Source organism: Marmota flaviventris, chromosome 2, assembly GCF_047511675.1.
Source record: "Marmota flaviventris isolate mMarFla1 chromosome 2, mMarFla1.hap1, whole genome shotgun sequence".
NCBI lineage: Eukaryota > Metazoa > Chordata > Mammalia > Rodentia > Sciuridae > Marmota > Marmota flaviventris.
Window position 1 is genome coordinate 196,794,765 of NC_092499.1, and position 8,635 is coordinate 196,803,399.

An 8,635-nucleotide genomic window follows, 5' to 3' on the forward strand; every position below is an offset into this window, starting at 1 on the left:
TCCTGTTCTTGCTGTCCTGTCACCTGCCACGGACCGGCCAGGACACGTTCTCATTTGTCCTTCCTGGATGCCTTGCTCTGTGGCTCCTCTTCCTTTTCTTCTTGTGCTGGGAGTGGACCTGGGTGCTCCACAGGCCGGGCAAGTGCTCTGCCCCAGCCACACCCCAGCCCCTTTATAAAAATTTTAATGTTCAGACAGGGCCTCGCTAAGTTGCTGACGCTGGCCTCCAACCTGTGATCCTCCTGCCTCGGTCTCCTGAGTTGCTGGGATTCCAGGGATGTGCTACGAGCCTGGGTTCACTATTCATAGTCTGTTAATTTTTAACTTCACTCAGAAGTTGGCAAGTTGTGGCTGGTCCGCTGCTTGGGTGTAAATAAAGTTTTATTGGCACACAGCCTCGCCCATTTGTCTGTACTTAGTCTATGGCTGTTTCCAGCTCTAACAGCAGAATCCAGTAGTTGAGTAGTGGTCAGACTACTCACGGCCCCGGACTCAAAAGTACTCACCATCAGGCCCCTGACAGAAGGCTTGCTGGCTCTTGCTTTTGTTGAAAGAAGAAGAAGGTTAGATTTGGAGCTGGAGCCTTGCCGCAGTCTGGCTGGGCACACAATCACGAGCCACCACACAGCTTGTAGATTCAAACAGCAACTCCTTATTCCCGAACTCACACCAGCCATCTACAATCACGTTCTGGGGAAATCCACGTTCTCTGCCCAAATCCACCCCCACTGGGCTTCTGTCTCCCCAAAAATACTGTCTGAATCCTGTGAGAACTCAAGGGGAACTCAGGCAGCAGGATACGCCCTATTCCCAGCAGGAATGATCTTAAACCTGGGACGGGAACACCCTAAACCCGATTATCCTAAACCGGGAACACCCTAAACCCGGATCCGCCCTGGTCCTTGAGCAAGGTCACCTACATGCAATGTCACTGCAAAATGTCCTATTTCCACGAGTCCTTCCACTAAGCAACATGGGGTACGCTGGCAAGGAAATTGTCATACCTACTTGGCTAATGGCTCCCAGCATCTCCCCCCTTCTGATTAATTAAACAACAAGCAATGTGGCTTAAGGACCGTGCCTGGTAGGTTGTCCAATTCAACATATGGTTCTTACCCGTCATCGGAAAACTGATCTTTAGGCGTCAGCCTCCTGTCTTAGGTTGATACCACTGCAATTGGATCATACCCGTCACTGACTACCGGTCCAGCATAAGCCATTGGCCCCCAAATTTTAGACCATCACTAGCAGAAGGGAGGAGGATACAGAAATGCCACGACACCAAGCCAATTGACGGCTCCTTGGGAAAAATTGCATCACTGGTGACACCATCAGCAAAGATATGCCAGCACTACCACAATTAACATGGGGTACACTGGCAAGGAAATAAAAATTGCATTAATGGCTCCCAGCAGAGCCTGGCCCTTCTCAGGCAGGGCAGCGAGCCGGAGTGTCTAAAGCCGCCGTGTCGACGACGCCTCTCATCCTGAACCATGTGGTCACCCTGTTCTGTGCGATTCTTCTTCAGACCATCTGTGCCTGGGGGTGCTGGGTGCACGCGACTAAAATGCGCAGGGGTCACCCCAGGGAAACTGGGCTGCGCGAAATAACCACCCAAGAAACAGAAAGACCTTTTTCTTTGGGGTCGCTGTGACGGCGCCTCTGATCTTAAGGGTCCACAGAAAGAGAGAGAGAGAGAGAGAACGCACTGACCCCTTTTATTGAGGAGAAGCCATTCAAATGAGGCAGGGGTCAGGTTTCAGGGGGCTGAGTCTATCTTCATGATGTCCACTGTCAGCAGACTGACTGACACCTGGGTAGGCCACACCCAAGGACCCAGTAAGAGAAGGGGACACACACAAGACACTTCCATGGAACATTCTGTCCCAAACAGGGCAGGGGGTGATATCACAAAGGAACAGGTGAGTGTAGCTCCACCCCCGGGGCTGCAGGAGGGCAAGAAGACACCACCGCTCACACCCTAGAAGATCGGGGCAGCGTGACCCAGCGTGACCGCCGCCCGATGCCACCCGCTCAGGTGGAGTCAGGCCCAGTCGCGTGCTAGTCAGCCTCCCACACAGGTGACCCCGCTCCTCCGTGTTTGTCTACCTGCTTGTTCACGGGTCTCCCCTCAAAGCTGTGACCTCCCTGAGGACAAGGGCCTGGTGCCCCACCATCCAAGGCAGTTCAGACAACAGACGGTGCCCAGAGGTTTGTCCAGGGAACAAATGGAATGTTCCGCAGGTTTCTTTACAGTCTGTCCCTGGGCTCCGTGGCCACCCTGGTTCACCTGATTTCTGTCCCCTGACTGCCGGGAACAGGTCTCTAGGGAAGGAGGTGGCTTCCCGGCGGAGCACAGCTGGGGAGCACCTCGCTGGTCCTGCTCTCTCCAGAGCTGGGAGTGGGAGATGTCTCCCCGCCCCCCTGTTCCTTCCCCAGGCCCCCACCGCTGAGTAGGGTGCCGAGGCTGTGGGAGAGGGTGGCAGGGAGGTTTGTGGTGGGGCAGGGGGAGGACACGCCTTGTTGGTGGCTCTCAGCCTCCAGGGACAGCGTCCGGCAGCACCCAGCAGAGCTCACTCCCCAGGTGGCCTCCACTGCTCCTGACAGTCTGTCCTTGCTGCTGGCCACGGCAGGGGTACAGGTGACACACTACCCGCCCACCCTGTGCTGCGGCTCTGAGGCTGCGGGTCAGGAGGGAGCCAGCATCTGGGTCTGCCCTGAACCAGGAGCTTTGTGTCAGGCCTGGGCCTTGCCGTGGCCGGTGTGGGAGGTGCCCCGTCCCCACCACTTAACACCCCAAAGCCACCCCAGTAAACACAAAATGAGGAAGACCAGCTTCTAGGCAAAGGCACCTCCGACAAACCCCCGCCCCTGCTTTTGACCGGGTGCCCAAAGCCCTGCTCCCCAGAGACGTCCCCAGCTGGCTGCTCATGTGCCCTTCTCACGGACCAGGAAACCGCCCCCAGAGGCCGCGACTTGGTCTAGATTCACGCTCTCGTTTCAGAATCCAATACAATTGGGAATAAGTCACCAAAAGACCCCAAATTCTTAACCTCTTAAAGAACAAGAGCCACTCTTCTAAATAGACCCAGAATCAGACGGAGATCAAGATGGAGATGGCAGGTCGTGTAGACTAGAGTAGGGACCACGGCAGACGCTGCCCATAAATGAAAAGTCAGGTCCTTAAAATGTTCATTATTTAAAAAAAATTAAAACAAATGGATAAATTAATTTAAGAAAATAGCAAGCTGGGCTGGGGGTGGCACACACCTGTAATCCCAGCAGTTCAGGAGGCTGAGGCAGGAGGATCACGAGTTCAAAGCCAGCCTCAGCAACAGGGAGGTGCTAAGCAACTCAGTGAGACCCGGTCTCTAAATAAAATACGAAATAGGGGGGCTGGGGATGCGGCTCAGTGGGCGAGTGCCCCTAAATTCAATCCTCCGTACCCCAAAAATGAAAATAGTATGATTTAAGATCAAAAGGGTAGAAGTATGAAATTAAAGGTAACTCTGCAGTTAATGAGGACAAATTATTAGAAGTGATGACTAAAATGAAAAAAAAAAATTCTCTAAAAAGAAAATCACGCCTGAGTCAGGTGTAATCCCAGCAACTCAGGAGGCTGAGGCAGGAGGACCGCAAGTTGGAGACCAGCCTCAGCAACTTAGTGAGACTCTGTCCCAAAATAAAAAATAAAAACGGCGAGGACACGGCTCAGTGGTGAAATGTCCCCGGGTCTGTGGAGGATGTGACAGCCCCACCTGGCTTCCTCCACACTGTAGAGGCTCCGGGAGGGCAGGGCTGTCACCAGGGTTGCCTTTTGCCTGAGAAGGGCCCTCTACAGGGGTGGCCAGGCCTATGGTCTCGTCCACATAGTGTCTCAAGGTCCCCTTTGTGACCCCCAGTGGGGACAACTCAGAAGGTCCTCTGGCCTGCGACTCTGCAGGGCCACCAGCCCCTGGTCCTGGCCACACCTCCTGGTCCCAGGGCAGCCGCACCTCCCAGAGGCTCCCCAGCGGCCACCTGTGTGTCCAGTGAAGGCGCAGGTTGGAAGAGGCCCCGCTGCAGGCTGAGCTGAGGGGTCCTCCTGTCCTCCTGTCCTTCTGTCCTCCTCAGGCTGCCCGAGGAAGGGCCGGAGGGCTGGAGAGACCAGGGGGATGCAGCAGGACGGGAATCTCCAGGGCTGTGGCTTTGCTGGAGTCCCTCTGTGTGGGGGTGGCCCCCTCTGGTGCTGCAGGGTGAGTGGGGGTCTCCCTCCTTCAAACCTGCCCCTCCTGGGAGACTCTGCCATCGGATTTCTGTGGCTTCCCACCTCCCCTGTCCCTGCAGAGCCCCAGCTTTGCACACTGTCAAAGCTGGGGACAAGGGCAGTGACCTGAAACCGTGAAACCGCTCCTGCGTCTGCATCTGGCCAGCTCCGCGCCTGGGCCTGAAGCTCTGGGCTCCGAGCCCTCCTGCAGCCCCTCGGGCACAGCGCAGGGGCTTCCCACCGCACGCTCTCCAAGGGTCACCAGCCCTCCGTGCCCCCGACCTGGCTGAAGAGGCAGACGTCGTAAACTGCTCCACTTCCTAAGGTCCAGAAAGAACGCCTGATGTCTCCTGGGGGTGCGGCGGGCACCCGTTGGGACCAGTTCTGAGAGCTCTGAATGTCCCACAGAAGGGTCTGTTGTCTATTTTCTAGGGGCGGGAAGCCAAGGTGGGTCTCTGGAGAGGCAGGGTCCAGCTGTGGCCGCACGGCTAGCGCCCATCTGTAAGTGTTATTGCGCCTCTACCATGTGCCAGACACTGTGCCAGGTACCTGGCTTCCAACATGGAATCCATGTTCTGGGGAGAAGGGTAGATAGAGGAGAAACAGGCCAAGAAGCTGGCTCCAAGTGGGAGTGGTGGGGTTGGCGGTGGCCAGGCGGGAAGGGATCCCTTAAATGATCAGAGAAGTGACTCTGATGTGATGGTTGAGACGAGGCAGCTATGGTGAGAACAGGAGGCTGAGCGAGTGACAGTTGTAGGAAACGCCATTTCAGAGGCCCTGGTGCGGGAGCCTGGGCCCACTGTGGGGAGGGGCAGGAAGCCCTGCAGCCGGAGAGGGGCTGCAGGTGGACAGGGCTCAGGGCTCGGAGGCCAAGGTGAGAGCTGAGGACCTTGGGAGGGCAGCCGGGCCCCTGGAAGCCTTGTGGAGGCTGTTTTGATTTTGTCGTTTCTGGAGGTTCCTCTGGCTGAGAAACAGGGAGGGAGGCTTCAGGCAGCCAGGCGGGGCTGGACGGGGCCACGGTGAAGTCGGAGCAGGAAGGCCTCTGACGTGCTAATTGAGGTGACACCCACCCCAGGTCTGGCCACGCGGGTGTCACTGAGGAGCGAGGCTGGAGGCCGGCAGGACGGAGGACAGGGGAGACCGACCAGCTTCCCGGGATGCTTCAAGCCGACACTTAGGAGCTCTGGGGCGGAGCCCAGGAGAGGGCCAAGGGCGCTGAGGTGTCTGCGCACGGCCTTCTCAGCAGTGGAGGAGGGCGTTGGGCTCGGTGTCCTGAGTGGGCAGGGCTGCGGCCAAGGACGTTTCTGGAAGGAGCGCGCTCGGCGGGGCGGGGAGGCTCTCCTGGGGGCGTCGGAGGCTTCTCTGGGTTTGTTCCAGTTCTGCGCTGCCCAGGCCTGCGCCTGCCAGGCGAGCACCCTGCCATCGAGCCGCAGGCACCGTCCCTTCCAAGTCTTTTGACACGAGCGAACCTAAGACGGCCGCACAGGAGGCAGGTGGGCTCCCTCCCTGAGTGACCTTGGGCGTCTGAGCCTCAGCTTTTGAATCTCCAAGTTGGTCACAGGCCCAGGTGGGTGTGGGCCTGACCGTGGGAAAGGGCCTGGCAGGAAGCAGCGGTGATGGCCACGACTCTCAGTTGCATTGTCCCCAGAGAGGCGACCAGGCCTTACCAAGTCCACCTTGTGCTCTTGAGGCCCTGAAGGCCTGGCTGGCCGAGGGTGACATGGCTCGAATGAGGAGGATGAGAGTTTTAAAGTCCAGGGGCTGCGTGACCCAGGCCAGGGCTCTGGAACAAGACAGGCCTGGGTTTGATCCTGGCTCTGCTGCTTGCTGGCTTGGGGACATTGAGCAAGCTTCACCCCTCTGGACCTTCGTGTCCTCATCTGCAAAATAGACACCCTCCCCCTCCTCCTCCCCCCATCCCAGGCTGTTGAGATGAAGTGGGGCCATAGCCACAGCTCCGTGGGGACAGCTTGCGTCAGGTGTCAGTAAGCGCTGGTGCTGGCTCACTCTGTTTTCTAAGAAGCAGGTCCCCACAGAGGAGTGTCCCTCTTCCAATTGTCTGGGTGGGGCCGGGTCCTGGGACAGCTTTGGCCTCTGCCCCTTCCACGAGCCTGCGGCCTTGGGCTCCCAGGCCTGCCCTTTCGTGTCCCGCCCTCTGCGCTGAACCCTGGGTCAGCAACCAGCCCAGCCTCAAGTGAACAGGGAGGGGCGCAGCTGACTAGCACTGGGGCCAGACTATTGGGGCACTGCAGGCCCAGAAAGGGCAGGGCACTTGCCTGAGGCCACACAGCAAAGGGAGTAGAACATTTCTGGTGGCAGCTTGTCAGCCTGTCACTGGGGCTCTGGGTGGTGGTGACCCGTACTGCCTGGGGAACGAGGGGTGGGTGCACTTGACAAGTGCTGGGTGGGGTGCTGGGGACAGACTCTGGGGTGGCGACTGCTGCCAGAGGTCAGCTCTGTGCCCAGTCTGGTGACTCGCAGAGCCTGCTGGCCGGGCCTGGTCATGATCCCAGCTGCCCCGCAGGGAGGGGGCCTTCATCCCGACAGTACCCAGTGTTCCCTGGAGGTCCCGCAGCAGGGCTTGGAAGCTGGGTCCTGGCTGGGGCCAGCTGGCCCCTCAGTGCCCCTGCCGCCCCATAGGCTGGGTCAGCCCTGCTCTGCTGCTCAGCAGTAGGGTGACCTTGGCCTTGGGCAAATCCTTCCCCCTTTGGAGCCTCGTTTGATTCTGCATCTGTGCACGGGGGTGGGGTGGGGGTGGGGGTGGGGGGGTAAGGGGCTGATGCTCCAGTGGGAAGGGTGAACTGCAGGGAGCTGGGGCAGCAAGGCTGTGCCCACCCAGGCCTGGCCCGACCCCACCAGCCCGCCCTGCCCTGGGCTTACTCCAGCCTCCAGCCCTGCTCTGTGCTCTGCCTCCCTGGGCTCTCTCCCCCTAGGACATTTGCTCTGGTGGATCCTTCTACTGTCCCCAGAGCCACCCCCTCAGAGCCCCCCACGGCACCCTGGCTGCTCTCCAGTTTGGAGCTCCTGACCCTGGAGTGTGGGCTGCTTGGTCACAGGGACTGAATCCCCGAGGCACCGGGTACCTGTGGCTGGAGAAGGGAAAGATGAGGTCACCCCTTAATTCGCTTATTCATTCAAAACTGGGCGGGCAGGTGGTGCACACCTGTAATCCCAGCAGCTCAGGAGGCTGAGGCAGGAGGATCGCAAGTTCAAAGCCAGCCTCAGCAATGGGGAGGCGTTGAGCACCTCAGTGAGACCCTGTCTCTAAATAAAATGCAAAACAGGGCTGGGGACATGGCTCAGTGGTCAAGTGCCCCTGAGTGAAGCAGAGTGTCCCATGGTGCCACCTCTCAGGCAAGGGCGGCTCAGCCCTCCGCCATCTTCAGTGGCTGCCTATTGCCCCAGGCCAGGGTCTGCCCTTCTCCCTGTGGGGGTCCAGGCAGCTGTTGGAGCAGCAGCTCTCCGTGTTTGTGGCCACCACCAAGTTGTCTTCTGTTCTCGGGGTCCCTGTTCCTGCTGCCGCAGCTCCTCTGGCTGCTCCTGAGCCTGAGACGATCTGCTCCCCCCCCCGCCCCCCAGCCAAGCGCCTGCCTGGCCCCTCCAGGCCCTGCTCAAGTCCCCTTCCCCTCCCAGCCTGGAGCACTGGTGCTGCTCACTGGTCACCACTTGGGCCCTCAGCCTGTCAGCCATTCTTTGTGGAAATAGCCTCCCATCAGGACCTCACGCCTACCTCGAGGCCCAGGAGGGGTGATCTTATCCGTACTTCACAGAGGTGGAGACCACAGCACAGAGAAGTTAAGTGACTTGTCAAAGACACACAGCTGGTCCTCAGGACTCGGCCCGGCAGGCTGACTCTGGGTCTGCTGTCCTCACCCCTGCTCTGCTCCAGGCACTTCAGCTGGGCCTGTCCAGGGTGCTCTCTATCAGCCTGTGAGGAGCGCACCCTCGCTTCCCCCACCTTGGCGGAGGCCCGGTCACAGCTCCTCCTGGCTCCTGCCCCCAGAGGCTGGTCAGGCCTGTGCTGTCCTCGGCCTGCCCTCCCGAGGCTGCCGTCCAAAGCTCTGGAAGCCCTCCTGGGCTGCGTGCTTCTTGGTCATTGCCCTGCATCCAGCTCTCAGGGTCCCCATTTCCTGATGGGGACACTGAGGCACGGGAACGGCAGTCACACCTGCCCCAGGTGTGTAAGCAGGAGATCCGAGGTCTGATGAGCAGAAACCTCAGCCATGCCCCCCACTCGTCTTCATGCTGGGTACCATGGTAGTCAGGCACTGCAGGCGGCCACCTCCCATGGCCACTGCAGCCGACCACCTGCTGGGTCACGTGTGGCTTGGCTGCTCTCCCCACAGGGCCTTGCACCTCCCCTGGGAAGTCCTTCCTGTTTTCCCGCTT